The following is a 20855-nucleotide window of genomic DNA, read 5'->3' as shown; positions in this document are numbered from 1 at the left end:
ATTTGGCAAAAATACATAGCAAAATAGTATTTTTGTTCCCCAATCTAATGTCATAGTTTATAACTCGATTTTGGGACTTTGAGAGTTTGGTTTAGGTGATTTCAATGATGATTTTCATGATTTGATTAGGGGTTTAGAATGTAACCTAGTACTTTCTACTTCCCTACTAATCCATCATTAATTTCATGTTTAATTTGTGTTTGGATTAGGGAAATGTAGTTTAAGTCCCTAAGGTAAATTAGATGTAATTTCTTTATTCAACAATCAATTAATGATCGAATTTAGCTGATTTTGGCGCATGAGCTTTTCACAAGATGGCTAATCTAATTCTAAAATCAATTTTCAATTTTTGAACTTAGGGGCTCAGGGTTGTCTTTGTGAGTTGGTTTTTTACTAGAGTTTATATATAAATATGGGTGTTGGTATACCTCAAACCTCCAGAAGGAGTGTCATGGTTAAATCCAACAAAAAGTTCATCTTGAAGTCCAAACACCTCCACCGGATTTCACATTTACAAAAAGGAAAGAGTAAGGTCAGCAATAGTTGGGAGTGGATAAAAAATAAGGTCGATTTACCTTTGCGAGCTGATATATCTCCTCTTTTTCCATGGATGAAGAATGCTAATGACCTGGATATAAAGCACGAGAAAATAAAGGGTGAAGGGAACCAGAAACATGGAAGCGGCGAAGTACATGAGAGTGAGAAATGGAGAGCTTTCTTTAGAAAACCCTATTTTAGGGAATGGCAAGTTCTTGGTCATCAAGACCAAGACCGAGTTTTCCTTTTATTTTCTAAAATGGGCTATTATTTGGCATTTGGTCTAAATTGGGCTATTATTTGGCCTGTTTGTGTATCATACTTCTTTATGAGAAATAAACGGACCATTGGTCCATAAAATTTAAAATAAAAATAAAACTATGGTTGTTGATAGACTCGTTTACTCATATAGAGTATATTTTTTATAAAATAGGAGAGTTCCAAGGCTATTCAAAAAAGGGAAGTAATTTTTAAGAGTTCATGGCACGTATACTCCGCTTTCTAGGTAGATTATGATTACTCTCTTAGACTTTGCTCGAGAAATGATTTATTATTTTATTCTGTGTTGAAATGAATGATTTATTGATGTGCATTCTAAGTAAGGTCGTAGTTAGTAGATGTTATGTGCCTTGAATTTCTTATGTTTTTATTGCATCACTCTTATTCATGTGTTATATTGTATCTTGATGAGTTAGTGTCCTAAGGACACTATTTTGATAGAGATATACTTGTTTGTGTAGCAGATGAGCATGCTTTATAACTGTAATCAATTATACATATATATTCATTTGTCATGAATCACGAAAATGTTATGATAGATATAATAGTAATGAACCCCAATGAAAAATGGTTCTTGAAAATTGTTATTATATGATGTCGAGATTGACTTCCAGCAAGTTGAATCATGCATGCTTGAGGAATTTTTTTTTGGATGGGTATATGGACCTGTAAGTCTCCCATGGGTCATTTGCTCTGATCCTAGCATGCTACTGGAGGAAGTAGATGTATACTGATAGAATCATATGACGACTGCATTACATCACACCTTATTTATACTTGATTTTCACATATGATGTTTATTGGGTGATGTTAATCTGTTGTCTCTTGCCATCTCTCGTTAACTATTTAGAAGTTGAAGACTTATATGTGTTACATTTTGTACTTTATATGGTATAATAGCCAGACTTCTAAATTTATTTGCCTATGATACCTTCTGATACCTGCTCCCATATTCACACTACATTTGTTGCATCTTTTGATGCAGATTCGACTTCCAGTTTCAGTATACCTTGTTGATTCGTGCCCAATGTAGTTATTTTGGGTGTTCGTGTGAGCTACATGGAGATTCTGTTGCGCCAAGACTCCCAATATCTATTACTTTTGTTTAGTGTTTTTATAATTGAACTATTGTATTTGCCTTTTAGTCGCTCTTGTTCATGTGACACTGAATTTTGAAGTTGTGTTTTGGTGTTTTGCATATTTATGTCTTTATGAAAAAGTTATTATGACTTATTTCCTCCATTTCTTTCGTTTCCGCCTAATTAAGACGGGTTTGGCTTACCTATCAAAGGGATGGTGTAGATGCATCATTACTTTAGCGATTTTGGGTTGTGACAAGTATTAGGATCAAAACACTTAAAAATTGATTTTTAATTTGGGTATGGATTCTTTTAAAAAATTAATATAAGTTTTTTATATTTTAAAACTACAAGAAAACTGCTATAAATCGAAACAATAGTTAATGGTTCAAAATAGTTTTAAAAGAAAATAATAATTCATAAATTATTTGACTCACAAAACAATTCTATTTTAAAACTACAAGAAAGTGCTAAAATCGACAAAATAGTTAATGGTTCAAAGTACTTTCAAAAATCTAAAAAAAATTACGGAAAAGGGTCAAAATTGCCCCCGAACTATATAAAATAGACCATTTATACCCTTCGTTACATTTTGGGATAAAAAATGCCCCTGCTGTTATCCTAAGAGACCACAAATACCCTCAAGAGCTAACACCCCAATTTTTTGTTGACGTGGCAAGCCACGTGGGACTAATCCTTCCACCTAAGCATTGTCAACTAGGATTCACTACAAAAGAACTAGACCTTTAGCGGCAACAACAGTCGCCACAAAAGCCCAGAAAATCATCACTAAAAGTTTTTAACATTAAATTCTAATTTTGTGTTTTTTTCTTCATTGTTTTTAAAAAACCAAATATGATATCGATTAAGTAGGAGTTTGAAGACACTATATGTTTTATTTTTATGTCATATGTAAATGTATAAAATGTACTATGATGCATTATATATATAGTAGGAGATTTGAATCGAGAAGTAATTTTGATTATTTTTCATAATAATATTGGATGTTTTTAATATGGATATTGCAAGTTATTTATTTTAGAAAATTAGGTCGCAATCGAAAATTAATTATCATATTTTTTTGTTGAAAAAATAGGTTTTACTAGCGAATGGTTGTTGGAGCCTTTATGTAAATACTATGCATATGTAACAATGATTGTGTTTGTATATCTGCATAAAATTTGAATTCGTATATAATTAAATAGAGTTAAAACATTTGTATTTGTATATCAAATCTCTCTCTCTCTCTCTCGCTTTATACAAACACAAATTATACATTGTATTTATATAATTTGTGTTTGTATAAAGCGAGAGAGAGAAAGGCAAACGGAACTAAGCAGGAAAATATTTGTATTTGTATAATTATAAGTGTATAGGACAAAGAGATATGTATTTGTATTTGTATATACAGTCTCTTTCGCTTTATACAAACACAAACACAAATTATACATTTGTGTTTATATAAAGTGAGAAAGGTGAGGGAGAGATGACTGAGTGTGGCAAGCGAGATTCCTGAGAGAGGGGAGAGAGGCGAATGACAAGAAGTTTGCTGCGACTTGGAATTAAATGAAACTGTAACTATATCATTTATTGTGAATTAATAGTTTGATAAAATGTACAATTTTCCCTAAATTCATAAAACTCAATATTTTTAAACCCTTTTAATCATTAATCGAACTTATATACCATCAAAATGATTGAAATTGACAAAGTATATAATTGCACACTTTAAAAAGCAAGTGAATACAATATTTGTATTAAAAAATATTTAAATTATAATAAAAAGTAAACAAAAAGAATGTCAAATCCTATCTTCTTCTTCTTCAGCCCCCATACCCCCATCTACCCACCATACTCTTTTAGAGTTTGTTTGGCATTATTGTTGGGAGGCCAAAAATACTTCTTTCTTTTTTTGAGAAAAATACATTTTATTTTGAAAAATCAAGTGTTCGGCAAATCCTTAAATTGCTTTTAAATAGAAGCAGAAGTAGTTTTTCTGCTGTTGGGAAGAAGCTAAAAATTTCTTTTTTTAAAAAAAAGCAGAACCTAACGCAGAAAATTATGAAGACTAAAATATCCCTTACATATATACATATTTACCAATATATTTGTTATTAATTAATTAACATATCTCATAAGTTTGGTTAATTTTCATTCAACAATTTTATTTCTATTTTTATATAATAATTTTGTAATTTATTTTATGTTTATATATTATTATTTATATTTTATATTTTATATTTTATATTTCATAAATTATTTTACGTATTATTCAAAAATTTAAATGAGACTTTCAATGTTTTTCACTCTAGTTTGAGATATACAATTGAAAGAACATTTGGAGTTTGGAAAAATAGATTTTTTCTCTTATGCTCGATGTCATCTTTTAAATTTGACATTCAGGTTCATCTTGTTACAAGTACTACGGATGTACATAATGTCATACGATGACATTCTACCGGTGATAAAAACTTTAACTATTATGCAAATGAAGACATTATTATAAAGATCGAAGAAGAATATGGATGGCCTTCAGATCGATATACCTTCAGAAATACAAGACATATGTTCTACTACTATATAAAATTAAAAAAATTGTGATAAAATTAGGCATGAAACCATTGAAAATTTTTGTGATGTATGAAAGACTTTATTTATTTTGTGGTAAATTTTTCGTATGTAATGATTTAATTTGTAGAATGGTTTTTAAATTTATTTTGCTTGATATTTTAATTATATTTATATCATCATGTTAATATTTATTTATTTATCTATGTATAATATTGATTAAAGATTTAAATATGTACATTTAAGTTTAATTAAAATAAAAATTTAATTAAAGTTTTGTATCCTATATCTCAAATAGTTTCTCTCTATAAAATAATCTTAATATCAAAAGCACATTGATACTTGCCCTGTTTTGTAATTTGACTCTCAAAAGCACTTTTTTTTAAAAAAAAATTAGCCAAACACAAATTGTTTATCAAAAACACTTTCAAATGAATTTGCCAAACACAAATTGTTTTTTGTGAAAAGCACTTTTCAAAAAAGTTATTTAAAAAAAGCACTTCTAATAATAAGCATTTTTTAGCAGTAATGTCAAACAAGCTCTTAATACCTTCTAAGATGCAACCCCCTCTCTCCTAAATTACATACAAAAAAAAATGTGACTTCAGACTTGATATTGCGTGAAAAAATGACATGTAATACGATCACCACTCATCTGCATATAAAGTTAAAATTATTAAAAAGAAATTTTAGAAAAGAAAACATATGAAGAATACACTAAATAATTCACCATAAAACTAATGATGAATAGTAACAATAATGACGGAAAAAAAAGAAGAGAGAATGAAACTTGACATTGAATATTAGTGTATAGTATATATATATAAGAGTGTAACATCCCGCCTTAAAAAGAGCTAGATTTAGAAAGAACTAATTTGGAAAGAGCCAAATTGAAAATTTTGCAAATTATGTTAAATTGTGAGTTTTGGGTCAACTTCAAATAACCATAACTTTCAGTACATGATGAGTTAGGTGGCCCATAAAATATCAAATAAGGCCTTGGAATCATCTTCCAACATCACCGAGTTTGCTAAGTTTCGAGTACGTATGAGGGAGATATGACCGTTTGAAATTTGTCTGTCCAGTTAAGGAAAGTTACCCGAAATTATGAGGGGTATTTTGGTCTTTTCCTTACCCCTTCAAATTAAAACTTTTTTAGTAAGGTTTTTGGGGTCAAATATGATTTGGGTCGGTTTTACAAATTCTAAATTACGCATAGGGTTTTAGAAGAGAGTTCAAGAAGATAAAAGAGGAGAAATGGAAGAATGATCAAGATTTCTTGCGAATCGAGGATTTGTTTCACCAAATTGAGTTACGTAAGCTTCCATAGTGCTGGGTTTGTTCGCCCTCACGTCAATCATGTAATCTTTTACCTATGAATTCATTCTTGATGTTGAATTGTTGAGTTCTTGAATTTGAGTGGTAATAGAGTGTTGTTTTGAGTTCTTGAGGCAATAATTTGTGAATGAGTTGAGTTAATTCATAGTTCCTTGTGTGGGTTTCACTGAAATTGTTTTGGGTTATAAGAATTCGTGAATTTTGACCTTAGATTAGCAGTGGGTATGAGTTGAATTGAGTTTGGAAGAGGAGGAAAAAGATCAGGCAAGATTATGCGCCCAGGTCCGTGTCACGGAGGCGCCTCAGATTTTCAGTACCCAGTTGAGCACTCCCTCTCCATGTTACGGAGAGGATACAGAGTCCTCTATCTCAAAAATTAATTAACGACCAAATACTTAAATCCTTCCACGCGTTAGGCCTATGCCCCCAGATTCGTGTCTTTACTCGTTTCTTGTTATCAAATATCTAAACTCCAGTAATCAGTGAGAGATCCCAAACATCCTAATCATAACCCTTGAATTCATAATTCAAATTCAAGGTAGAGTTAAGAGTAAAGTCTTGAGAGTTTTTTGAGTCATTTGAGACGTCTTTTGCAAAAAATTTAAACTTGTTTTAAGACTTGAGTACTTGAGTATGAGGATGAGTAGAGTTGAGTTTCATTATTTTCAAAATGAATATATGGGAACTAAGTATTCCCAAGAGTAAAAGTTTTTACATTTAAAATGAGGAAAAAACTATGATTTCCAAACGAGTTCATGAGGAGTTTTGCGTACTATCTCTTTTAAAAGAAGTCTTTTGAGTAATAATCTCAAAGTTTGAGGATGAGTAAATGTTTTTAAGCATATGAGTTGAGCATATTTTTGGAGTAATATTGAGGACCGATATGGGGACGAGTTCATACAACTGAAAGTCCTCATATACCATGTAGCCAACGTAGGTAGAAAATGTCATACTTTTTAGATGATTCCTTATTGCTTTTTAAGCATAGCTTAGTGGATCCACTTAGTTGAGGAGTTTTATACCCCGTAAGGTATAGGACAATTCTGACAGCATGGACAAGACGATGTATCATCACATAGCTCATAGTGATGGTTGTAGGTTAGAGAATCTCCCAAATAAAGTTATTTTGTATTTTTGCATACAAACTGAGTTATGATGGTATTTTTAAATACATTGAGTTGTTATCTACTCTTTTAAATGCTTTATATAAACTGCATATTTATTGTTGTTTTTATACTGCATTGAGTTGAGTATCCATGAGTTGAGGTGAGTATGTTTCTTCGGTTCCAGTTCAAGCTTATGTCATGTTTTAGATTTCCCCTTGCATGCTCATATATTCCATGTACTGACGTCATTTGGTTTGCATCTTTCATGATGTAGATACAGGAGATCAGGGTCATCAACAGGTGATTCGTTGATACTAGTTGCAGTTCCAGAGTTGTTTGGAGAGCCTCTTGCTTCCGGAGGATCCCTCATTTATGTTTTATCATTTCAGTTTTGTTATTAGGATGTCATGGGTCTTGTCCCGACGTCCATCTCAGTTAGTAGAGGCTTCGACAGTAGTAGTTCATGAGTCTTCTCATTTTGAATTGTTAATGTTCTAAACTTGAGTTGCCTCTTTTGGGCCAGTGAATGTTTTTAAATATTTTGAGTTAGTTCTTTTAAAGACTTTGAGTAAAGTTTGCTTTTGAGACTCTTTTACATTTTGAGTAAGTCTTCCGCCGAGAGTTGAGCCAGACCAATGGTTCGCCTAGGGCCAGAAATGGTTCTTGAGTGTTAGTCGCGTCCAGGGTGTAGGTTCGGGGAGTGACAAAGAGAATTTAAGAAACTAGAATTTCATTCCAATATATAAGAGAGTTTAAGAATTTAGATTTTCATTCATATTCAAATTCAAATAATATATCAATCTGTTAAAAAAAAATAGATTATTACTATTTAAATATCGTGATTATTTAATTTAAACATAATTTAAATAATTAACCATAACCTAACAAAAGAGGAACAAATTATTACGTGTCCTTTATCTTTATTACTAGTGGACATATCTGCGCTTCGCGCAGTCATATATATGTATATTAAATTAATGAATTATAAATGTAATTTTTTTTCATTAGGATTGTCTTGATTGACGTTTTCTTTAACATTCAAGTGAAAATTTTCCTCTTATATACATATTAAGTATAGAGATTTTCAGGTTTATGAAACAAAAAATAACAAAAAATTTCTAAATTTATGGAAAGAAAATTAAGTAATTAATTTTTAAAAAATGTAATTCTTATTTACTTAAATTGGACAGTATTTTATAACCAAAAACTTCCTTGGGAAATGAAAATCATTTCTTTTTTTATATTTTTTTTTTATTGGTGTTCTTTGGGCTTCTCTTACACATACTATTAATTAATTTGTCTATATTTAATTAGTTAATGAACTCTTGAATTCTACAGTTTTTTTTTGTATTATCTAAGAGGTTGGCTAATGAAGAAAGAAGTTACAAAGTTAAATAGAAGATGAAAGAGAATGTAGTATTGATAGTTAAAAGATTTAATGGGTTTAAATAAAATATAAATTATAATTGTTTGAGTAAATAATGAGAGTTAATACTTAAAAATGAAAGAAAAGGCCTCATCATAAATAAATATTTTAAAAGAAGACAAACGTTGAAGTTACAAAAATAATGAAGAGTAATGCTCTTTCAATGTGGGCACTTGATTATGTCATTTCTTCAAAATTTGCATTTGCCTTAGTTTTCAAACTTTTAAAATTAGAAAAAATGGTCAAAAAAAACTTACCAAAAAAAGATGAATAGTATTTTAGGCCTTAGAGAGGGTTATGTCATTGGGTCTATGTTTAAATGTATTTTTTTTTCTACACATAATAAGTATATTACAAAAATATTAATTTCAAAAAGTATTTCGTAAAACATAAATTTTGAAGTACTAATTCAATATAAAATCAATATATCACCAACACATTGATTTTTAACTATGAAGTACGTAAATAAAGAAATAATCATGACCATATCATAGTTAAAAAGTCAATAATTAAAAGCTTCCTAAGATAACTATTTTATCGAGCTAACATGTCACCAAACTTAAATTATATTGTTAAAATACATTTAACTATCAATCTGCAAGTGTATGTCTCTTTCAATTCTAAACTATAGATATTCCAAATAATTATCATCATATTAATATGGAGTATCATTACTTTCAAATTTATTACACATTAAAATTAGGATAAATAACTTACTATTTTATAGAGCATTATTATATATTGTATATTGTAATTGACAAATTTATTATATTAAATTTACAAAAAAAAATTTAAAATGTCCAATGATTCTCTCTATCAGTTGAAGATCATTTTTGTTGCCTTTGATACACAAAGTGTAAAACTTTATAGTAGCATCTTGTCCTTGGATGATGCGTCTTGTATTTGAAGAAATAACTATTTAATAAGCAACAATAAATATATTTGTAAATCATTTAAAGTTCTACTTAATCAAATTAATTTGATTATCTCTTTTTGATGAATTTTCGCAACCATCATTGAACTTCATTCTTCATATCTTGATGAATTTGTATCAAATTAATCTAACCTTTCTCTTCGGTGAATCTTGTATATTGCCTTTAAACTTTCTTTTCGTCTTGATGAACATGTATGTACTATCAAAGAAATGTTAAAGAATATATCTATGATCTTCATCAAAATGATGGTCATAAATTGTCACGTCACCTGTTTTATATCATCTCTTTTGATTATTAACAACATGAATGATGAAGAAAATGAAGGAAATTATTTTAAAAAGAGAAGATACATTGATAAAAAAGAAGAAGGAGAAAATAAATATAAGTAGCTAACAAATCCATGGAGGATTGTTATTTATAGATTGAATAATCATGAAAAATTAAGTAGAAGGAAGTTTAGGAGACATGATATTTAAGTAGAAAATGCATATAGATACATGTTTTTTTAAACTCATGAAACATTATTAGATATAGTAAATATGATGATATATTTAATTATTAAATTAAACATATAATTGGTTGATAAAAAAAATGATGAGAACAAATCAAAAAAAGGAGGAAAAAATAAATATAAATGGTGGTCATAGAGATGTGCCACATCACCTTATTTATATCTAGCTTTATTTTATATATATATATATAGATATATAGATTTTACCTTCCCCTCATCTTTTCTCGTTTATCTTTTTTTTTCTTTATTAAAAAATCATGTTTTTTCTTTTACAAATATTAATAACTATTTAGACAATAGTAATGATTGTAGGATAATAATAACAATAATAATAATTTAATAATTAAATGAATTAATCAGAAGAAACAATATTACTTATTAATAAATAACAACAATTATTATTATTATTATTCCTTATTCTCAAAATTTTAATGTAATAATATCCTTTTTATAAGTTGTATATTTAAATTGAGAGAAATATTTGAAGCAATAAGATCTTCCCCCACCCCACGTTTTCTCTTATTCCTCATTTTTCTTCCTTTTCATTCTTACTTATGTTTGTTTGATATTTTTCTATTTTCTTAATTATTATGATTACTATTACTACAACTATTATTATTATTATTATTATTATTATTATTATTATTACGGAGCTTGAGGAGGATAAATGGATTGACTAATATTACCCGATTCATCTTTGTAAGATCGTTCAAGAACATTGATGAACAGGGGCAAATAAGTGGTTATAAACCAAGGCACAAAAAACATAATATGATTATGTAATGCACAAGTTTCATAAAACTCTTGAGAAATATTATTTAAATCTTCTTTACTATAAGTGTCAAAAAACCAAGTTTTAAACCGGTTCCATTTTTCATTTAAAAATTCGTTTTGAATATATTTTCTTGCCAGTGAACCTGGACTAAAATCAATTTGATGTTCACTCATCATTAAGTATCATTAAGATTAAAATCCATCTCGGATACAGAAGGAATATCCTTATCAGAAATATCAGATGCTTTATCATTCGTTTGGACAATGTTTAATCGAGGATCAATTTTAATTTTTTGTTTTTCTGCAGATATAACTGTTGATAAAGTATGTAAAGAAGCAGCGCGATTTCTTGCTAGACCATAACAAGGTTCTATCGGAGAAATATGTTGAATAGATAGTCTTCTATCAGAAGCAAAAGAATGTCTACTATAAGGAATACTTTTTTCATCAAACTGCATACAAATTTTTTCATCGGAATTTTGACTAATATGAGAATATTCAGAATTAGTGACAACATCGGTCATTTACTTAGGGGGTATAACCGAATCTAAAATCCAAGTGGTAGGAAAATTAATTTCTTCCCATTTTATAGGTCTTCTAGTAGTGACCTTAGATCTGGCGAAATTAGTTTCTACTAAAATAGTTTGATCAGATGTATCATATAACTTACATCTAGGATTCAAAGTAGCAAGTAATTTATAATAGATTCTATACGACAAGCAAATTAATTCAGATCCAGGTGCATAGTTATAACCATGTGTTTTAACATTTAAGGTTAAAGCATCTAATATATTAGAATCAGTCAAAGATAACTGCAAATTGGGCTGAGCATTAAAATAAACTGGACCATAGGCCACCGTAGATTCTATCGAACCCATCAAGGATTGACGAAAATTTAAATTCCTCGCATCTCGTAGAGCAGCTAAAAAAGTCTCTGGTAACCCTTTAAGAGTTAAAGGTTTAAAAGCAATTTGAACCATGCCAATATGCAAAAATTTATATTGAGATTTATATAATTCAATATCACGCTTATTTAATAAACGAATAGTTTGTTCGGATGAGTTTAGTGCCAAGGATTGTTCAGTTGTTTTAATCAACTGTTTATTAGAAATCTTATCAAACCAACCATAATCATAAATGGTTTTTATATTAACTTTTGGAATAGTCCATTTGTTTAACAAATCAAGATTTTGAGGTATATCTACCTCTTCTAGTCGAGTGCTTTTAATATCTTCTTGATCCATAAAAGAGAGAATATATCTATGCCGAAATTCTTCACATCAATTATATATATACCATGAAAGTTCCAAGGCTCTGATACCAACGTGGTATTATAAATTCTTTTATATTTAAATAAAGCTTAAATCCATTCATGGTCTATATAAAAGAGAAGTTAGTTATCCGGCATAGATATAATTTTTTGAGATCTGGGGAAACCTTGACCCATTCTTTGTATAACTTGTGAAATGGTTCGGGCAATATTTTTATTGTTGGCCCGTGGTATGACCACCAGTTTAAAAACCAATTTGGTATCGGATTCGCAAATATCTTGGCACATACTTTTATAAACCAAGTATGTTTATGCCTCTCATTGTTATAACAGAGAACTTTATTAAATGCCTGAATATAATCCCAATAGGTAAAGCTTACCATGACTTTGTTTAGACTGAATTGTCTTTCAGTCATTGAGGAAATACCCCAATCTTCAATATGAATGATGTGTTTTATAATCATTTTAGAGAAGTTATAAACATTCTCACTTGTATTATATCCTGAAAAATGTTGAAATTCAACACCTGTGTTTATTAGCAGAGTCTCATAATATTTCCGAGTTTTGTATGACTCACCCGGGAAATAAAGCCCATTAACTAAATACCTCTGGAATATCTTCCAAGGTTCTTCTCTTCTCTGTATGTCAGAGTTTTCTAAGAGAAATATCATTTCTCTTTTTTCTACCTTTTCATATGTTTTGATATCATCAACTTCTTCTTTGGCGATTGAAGCAAAAGAATCACCTTGCTTTTGAGTTATAAACTCCTGTAGTTTAGCATATAATGGATCACTTTCTGGAATATCTTCCAGATGTATTGATGATGAAGCTCTTTCTTGTGCTCTAGAGTTTAAGTTATATAAACTCATTCCTCCCTTTTGTATAATTGGAGTACTAGATGATGAAGATTCGTATGATGATCTTGATGAACTTGGGGATGATCTTCCCCTTCCGCGAGTATAACTGCCTTTTCCTCTAGCCTTGGTTATCCAAGGAGGATCCATCCTGCAAACATAACATTTAGTTTTAATCATTCAAGAAGTTAATCATTCAAGAGGTTATAAACTTCATCACAATAAAATCTTTCATAAAGCTCTTGTTCAATCATGTAATTATTGACAATATCAATCACCATTCCGTCTATAATTTTCCATAATATAAGTTCCTTTAAATCTCTAATAAGAGGAACTGCCTTCAAAATCGTAACCAAATCTTTATCAGGAAAGAAGTCAAGAAAACCCATCAGAAGAAAGATATTCCCTTGATAAGAAGTCTGGGAAGGAGTTATCACTTCCCTTTTTATACTGAATTTCGAAATCAAAAGGGGCTAATTGTGCCTGCCACCTAGCAAAAATTAACTTAGACGCATCATGTTTAAAATCTTTATCAAACATATACTTGATTGATTGAGCATCAGTTTTTATCAAAAAATTTTGATTATATAAATCATCTTGAAATTTTTAAACGCACTTAACGATAGTTAACATTTCATGGGCTACCGTCGCATATTTTTTCTGAGCATCGCTCCATTTTCCTGAATGAAATCGAATAAGATATTCATTTTTATCATGCGGATTAATTTGTTTTAATATACCTCCATACCCAATATTAGACGCATCCGTCTCTACAATCTTTGGCCAAGCAGGATTAGCAAGGGTTAAACAAGGTAAAGATTTAACTCTTTCTTTAATAGTCTTTACAAGATCTGTGAGACTATTGGTCCAAGGCTTTTTAAGATCCTTTTTTAGCCTGTCATATAACGAAGCTAAATCTCGAGATAAATTCTTGTAGAATGGGGAAATGTAGTTTAAACTTCCCAGAAACCGCTGCAATTGCGTCTTATCTGTAATAATATCAGGGAATTTCGATGCAAATTCAATAGATCGCTGAATAAGAGTCATTTTTCCTTGACAAATCAAATGCCCCAAAAATCTAACTTCTGTTTGAAAAAGACTCATTTTAGGTTTAGTTATGACCAAACCATTTTGAATAACTATTTTCTTAAAAATGTCTAAATGCTTAATATGCATTTCAAGAGTCTTTGAGTATACCAAAATATCATCAATATAAACTATGATGAAATCCAAATAGGGATTGAAAATATCATTCATTATCTTTTGAAATTTTGAGGGAGCATTTTTTAACCCAAAAGGCATTACATTCCATTCGTACTGTCCAAACGGAACATTAAATGCCGTTCTATATGAATGGTCTCTAAATATTTGGATTTGTCCAATATCCAGATTTTAAATCAAATTTTGAAAAGATATTAGCATCATATAATCTGGTTAATAAATCTCTTTTATTAGGAATAGGATATCTAATCCATTTTAAAAATTTATTTAAAGGTTTATAATTTATAACTAACCTGGGAACACCTCGTTCTTTTTCTGCTGCGTTATTAACATAAAAAGCAGTACACGACCATGGTGATTTGGAAGGCTTTATCAATCCCTTTTGTAATAAATTATCAATTTCCTTTTTGCAGAATTCAACCAATTCGGTATTCATCTGACAAGGACGAGATTTCGTAGGAATATTTTCCTCAGAGAAATCATCTTCATATGGAAGAGTTACAATATGCTTTTTTCCAAAAGGCACTAGGATGATCAACACAAATATCAATGGCCATTTTTTCATAAATGAGTTTAATTTTTTCCTGTATTTTAGCAGATTTTAAAGTATCGAATATATTCATACTAAATATCTCAAGTTGTAAATAATCAACATGCTTTTGTTTCATTTCAATTAGAGCATTAATATCTCTAGAAATAGGCTCGGTGATAAAAGTATAACTAATATCTTGATTTTTATAAGTAGCAGAAAATCCTTTAGCATTTATATTAGTAAAAGGATAAATTGCATTTATAAAAGGAGTTCCTAGAATAATAGGAGGGTATAACTGATTTTTTACTAAGAAAAGAAGTGAGGAATACAAACTTTATTCTGGCAAATACGAGTATTAGATAATTTATACTTTATATCTAAAGCATGACCAGATGCAGATTTAACCATATGAGTTGTTTTTTCAAAATATTTAGTAGGTACAAGACCTTCTTGAATGCAACTCACATCAGCGCCACTATCAATCATAGCAATGTTAGTTATAGAAAAAGTATTATCAATTAATATAGTACATTTAACATACCATTTATGAGCTGTAACAATTTGCATCATTCCTAAAAACATATTTTGTTTCGGATCAATATTCAAAGTGTTGGCAAGAATATTTTCTTCAGCAGTAGATTCATCATCAACCTTATTTTTTCCTTTGATATTAGCAGACTCAATCTGAGTAAGACGGTGATCATAAATAATATGATTTTGTTTAAGAAATTTAATTTCTTCCTTCAAATGTTCAATTTCTCCTTTTAAATCATCAAAAGAGGTATCACGAATAACCATGGTTTGTTTAGAAGAGAGTCTATTATGAACTTCAGACAAGGAGTAAGGAGCAGAATAATTAAAATCATCTTTAACCTTTTTATCACTAGGAATACTATTTGAAGAGCTAGTTTTACTAGCAGCCAATTGAATGATCTTTTCACGAAGAGTATTATCGGTAACTTCTTTTAGAAGTTCTATCACATTGTCTGCAGTGATAGTGAACATATTCATGTCTTCAAACTGAGATTGCAATTTGTAAAATTCATCATGTTCGCAGTGACAAGTATCACCATGACATTTGCAAGCTTCATTCGAATCTGGTTGAACCTTACTAGATGACTCAGGTTGCTCATCCTCCGTTGCATAACTTGCTTCAGAATCATCATAATCTGATTCGGAACCTGAAGTATATAGAAAACTATAAATCTTCTCTTGAATATCATCATCAAGTTCTAGAGTCTTAAGCTTTTCTAGCTTACAATTTGGAGCTATATGCCCAAATTTTCCACATTTATAACACTTAATCTTATCAAGATTTCGCTTGGACCTATTCCTGGTAAATCTATGAGATTTACGATGAGTCCTACGCTCATCTCTTTCTTCTCTAGTCCTTCTTCTAGATCTTCTTTTCTTATGATGAGATCTATGATATTCTGATTTAGAAGTTTCTCGGTGGGTGCTTTTTGAAGCATCTGGTAAACCGAATTGAGTACAAAAATCTCCTAATTGAGACCTTTCTTTAAGCTTGTCCATCCTAAGCTGTCTTGAGAGTTTTAACTCATTGCACAAATTTATGCCTTCTTGCGTACAAGCCCCAATAAGCTTTCCATAAGTGAAATCACTATAGGGAATAATTCCTTGTGAATTTCTAAGAGTCTTTTTTACTCTTTCTGCAAATAAAGAAGGTAAGCCATCAATAAATTTGGTTTTCCAGAATTCTAAACCATTTTCGGGAAGTTCCATTAAGTGTCTTTATACCATCTAAACTCACCTAAATGTCTACATCTAAGACCATTTAGAAGAGATCTAATGGTTTCATATTGATTGGTAAATCTACCACTAAAATGTTCAAGAATAGTCAAAATAAATGTATACACTGCGTCTTTTCTATTTTGAACAAGGGCAAAGCCTAAATTGTCATGACCTTCATTTGCTGCCTTAGCATTAATTACTGCTGCTCTGGCATCAGAGGGCATATAATTATCCCACCATCCTCTTAGTTGACCGGTAAATCCTGCAATAATCATCTTGCAGATGGTCCTGTCAGTGTTATTGACACTTTTGCAAATAGTAGCATACATAAGCATCCTATGAACCATAATCGTCAACTGCCTATCAGTTAGCCCATCGAGATTCCATTCATAAATCGTCAATTATTATTATTATTATTATTATTATTATTATTATTATTATTATTCCTCACAAAAGAATAATTGCTGACAACTCCGTCAAACATATTGCCAGAAGAATTTCCATTCAAGATGGAAATAAAGAAGAAATGATAAAGGAGTATTTGGATGAAATTAGGAGGAATCTACTCCTCAATATCACTCACTATGAAAAACCAGACACTTCAATGAGAAGTGAAACAAGTGATGATATCGCAGATGATGCTCAAGAGGCCCAGCCTTGTGAATCGGCGAAATCCGTGACAGAAGATATGTTGTCTAAAGCAGAAGGTTTACTTAGGGAGTTGAAAAAGAAAGACAAGATGACCACTATTGATTAACAGTAGATACACTGTTAAACCACAATAGAAAAATTGTTACTGTACATTTGGGACCCATTGATAAGGGACCCATGGTCACTGTAAATCACTGTAGATCACTGTAGATAGATCCCTTTTTCTTCTATAAATAAGGTCCTTTGTAGTTTGAAGGAGGGGGTCGAAAAACACTCTCTCTTCATTAAAGTTTTTTTTAAGTTGTTTGTTTCTCTTAGTTTGTAAAGCTCTCGGTTTGCCGGAGGTTCGCCGGAAGTAAATAAAGTTGTTGATATTTCTCATCGGCCCTGTTGGCCATTGTTAAAAGGTAATTTAATTCTCTTCTTTTATTTTTAAATCTTTTTATATCTCCGATCTGAAAGTTGTGACTATGTCCGGCTAAAAATTTATATCTATGTCGGATAACTAACTTCTCTTTTATATAGACCATGAACGGATCTAATTATTATTTAAATATAGAAGAATTTTAGTATGGCTTCTCGACTTGGTTTTGAGATTGAGGTACAGTCGGATCTAGTACTACTTTTATTGGCTTTGTCTTTGTGACTCCATCTGATGAGCCGTGGTTTTTAGCCCGAAATTGAGTTTGATAAGTAGGGCGCCTCATACCCGATTAGAACTATCAGACACATGGGCTCAATAAAAGTATGTATTAGCTTCTTGACAGGCACTTTGCTTGGGTAAAATAATTAAACCATGCAGTCTGAGAAACTATGTTAAAATTCTTGTGTATTTCGATTTTTATGTAGTTGGACTACCTCTAAGGATATTGACTTGCTTGATCTATGACTGGGCGAACCACCGCCAGGTCAGTGATCCTGTAACGATGAGAGTCATATAGATCCTCATCCAGCTCTCCAATTATACAAAGGGGAGGAATGAGCTTGGTAAAACTAACAAGCTCTTCAAAAGAAGCTACTTCTTCGATACATCTGGATGATATTCCTATTTCTACCAAATCTCGTCCTTGCCAGATGAATACCGAATTGGTCGAATTATGCAAAAAGGAAATTGATAATACTTTTTCTATAACTAACATTGCTATGATTGATAGTGGAGCTGATGTGAGTTGCATTCAAGAAGGTTTAGTACCTACTAAGTATTTTGAAAACACAACTCATATGGTCAAATCTGCATCTGGTCATGCTTTAGATATAAAGTATAAATTATCTAATACTCGTATTTGCTAGAATAAAGTTTGTATTCCTCACTTCTTTTTCTTGGTAAAAAATCAGTTATATCCTCCCATTATTCTTGGAACTCCGTTTATAAATGCAATATATCCTTTTACTAATATAAATGCTAAAGGATTTTCTGCTACTTATAAAAATCAAAATATTAGTTATAATTTTATCACTGAACCTATTTCTCGAGATTTTAATGCTTTAATTGAAATGAAACAAAAGCATGTCGATTATTTACAACTTGAGATATGTAGTATGAATATATTCGATACTTTGAAATCTACTAAAATACAGAAAAATATTAAACTCATTTCTGAACAAATGGCCATTGATATTTGTGCTGATCATCCTAGTGCTTATTGGAATCGGAAAAAGCATATTGTAACTCTTCCATATGAAGATAATTTCTCTGAGGAAAATATTCCTACCAAATCTCGTCCTTGCTAGATGAATACCGAATTGGTCGAATTCTGCAAAAAGGAAATTGATAATTTATTGCAAAAGGGTTTAATAAAACCTTCCAAGTCACCCTGGTCTTGTACTGCATTTTATGTTAATAACGCAGCAGAAAAAGAACAAGGTGTTTCCAGGTTAGTAATTAATTATAAACCTTTAAATAAATTTTTAAAATGGATTAGGTATCCTATTCCAAACAAAAGGGATTTATTATCAAGATTATATGATGCTAATATATTTTCAAAATTTGATTTAAAATCTAGATATTGGCAAATCCAAATATTTAAAGACCATTCTTATAGAACGGCATTTAATGTTCCGTTTTGACAATACGAATGGAATGTAATGCCCTTTGGTTTAAAAAATACTCCCTCGGAATTTCAAAAGATTATGAATGATATTTTTAATCCTTATTTGGATTTCATCATAGTTTATATTGATGATATTTTGGTATACTCAAAGATTCTTGAAATGCATAATAAGCATCTAGACATTTTTGTGAAATAGAGTCCAATAATTCTTGGCCGTATAATGATTTAGTCATGGGATCCTTCTTCTTTAATTTATCCCAGAAATTATTATAATAAATCCGATATAAGCATGGAATTTGTTCTTCAGTAAAACCTACTTCCGGGGTCCATTTATGGATCCATGGAATCAAGAATTCTATAAAGAAATAAATTTGTTCAATTTGTTCTATATAACAAACATGATCTGAGTGGTATAAATCATTAAGGTCTGGTGAAACCTTAACCCAGTTTTTGTATAACTTTAAAAAGGGATCAGGTAAAATCTTTACCGTCGGTCCGTGGTATGACCACCAGTTCAAGAACCAGTTAGGAATTGGGTCAACAAATATCTTTGCACACACCTTGATAAACCAAGTATGTTTATGCTTTTCATTGTTATAATAAAGGACTTTGCTGAAAGCGTTAATATAATCCCAATAAGTGAAATTGGTAGGGATTTTATTGAGGCCCGATCTGCCTTTCTTTCATCGAGGATATACCCCAATCTTCAATTGATATAATCTGCTTTATGATCATTTTGGAGAAGTTATAAACGTTCTCGCTGGTGTTATAACCTGAGACGTGCTGAAATTCAACACTACCTGTATTCGTTAAAATGATCTCGTAATACGAGCGGGTTTTGTATGACTCTCCTGGGAAGTATAATCCGTTAAGTAAATATCACTGGAATATCTTCCAGGGTTCTTTTTCTCTGTATCTCAGAGTTTTCAATAAGAAATATCATTTCTTTCTTTACTACCCTTTCATAGGATCTAATTTCATCAACCTCTCCTTTCGCCACCGATGCAAAAGTATCACTTTGCTTTTGAGATAAATATGCTCTCAATTGGGCGTATAATGGATTATTTTCTGGAATATCATCCAGATGTATCGAAGAAGTAGCTTCTTTTGAAAAGCTTGTTAGTTTTATCAAGCTCATTCCTCCCTTTTGTATAATTGGAGAGCTGGATGAGGATCCGTATGACGATCCTGATGTTTTTGAGGAGGATGATCTTCCCCTTCCGCGAGTATAACTGCCCCTTCCTCTAGCCTTGGTTACCCAAGGAGGATCCATCCTGCAAACATAGCATTTAGTTTTAATCATCTAAAAGGTCATAAACTTCAGAACAATAAAATCTTTCATAAAGTTCTTGTTCAATCATGTAATTAGCGATGGTATCCATCACCATTCCGTCTATAATTCTCCATAAAATACGTTCATGTAAATCTCTATTAAGAGGAACTGCCTTCAAAATGTAACCAAAGTAATACCAGTAAAGTAGTCAAGAAAACCCATTTTTTAAGAAGAAAGATTTTCTCTAGATAAGAAGTCTGGGAGAGAATTATCACTTCCCTTTTATAATGAATTTCGAAATCAAAAGGGGCTAATTGTGCCTGCTACCTAGCAAATATATTTTTGATACATCATGTTTAAAATCTTTATCAAACATATATTTGACTGATTGAGCATTTGTTTTTATCACAAATTTTTTATTGTAAAGATCATCCTAAAATTTTAAAACACATTTAACGATAGTTAACATTTCATGAGCTATCGTTGCATATTTTTTCTGAGCATCGCTCCATTTTTCTGAATGAAACTAAATAAGATATTCATTTTTATCATGCGGGTTAATCTGTTTTAATATTCCCATAACCCATATTGGACGCATCTGTCTCAATGATCTTTGGCCAAGCAAGAATTAGCAAGGGTTAAACAGGACAAAGATTTAACTCTTTCTTTATATAAGTCTTGTACAAATCTGTGAAACT

At 30.6% G+C, this 20855-nt stretch overlaps 1 protein-coding gene and 1 pseudogene across 1 annotated transcript in view; one reads left to right on the top strand and one right to left on the bottom strand.

Moving 5' to 3' along the window:
• LOC125823287 (alpha-aminoadipic semialdehyde synthase-like) overlaps positions 1–20855 on the top strand; it is a 120526-nt gene that overhangs the window by 72616 nt on the left and 27055 nt on the right. The window lies entirely within an intron of this gene.
• LOC125823314 (uncharacterized) lies at positions 12732–14455 on the bottom strand (annotated as a pseudogene).

Source organism: Solanum verrucosum, unplaced genomic scaffold, assembly GCF_900185275.1.
Source record: "Solanum verrucosum unplaced genomic scaffold, falcon-dt-bn FXZP01000214.1, whole genome shotgun sequence".
NCBI lineage: Eukaryota > Viridiplantae > Streptophyta > Magnoliopsida > Solanales > Solanaceae > Solanum > Solanum verrucosum.
The sequence above is the reverse complement of the archived record's forward strand: the minus strand, read 5'-3'. Positions and strand labels throughout refer to the sequence as shown.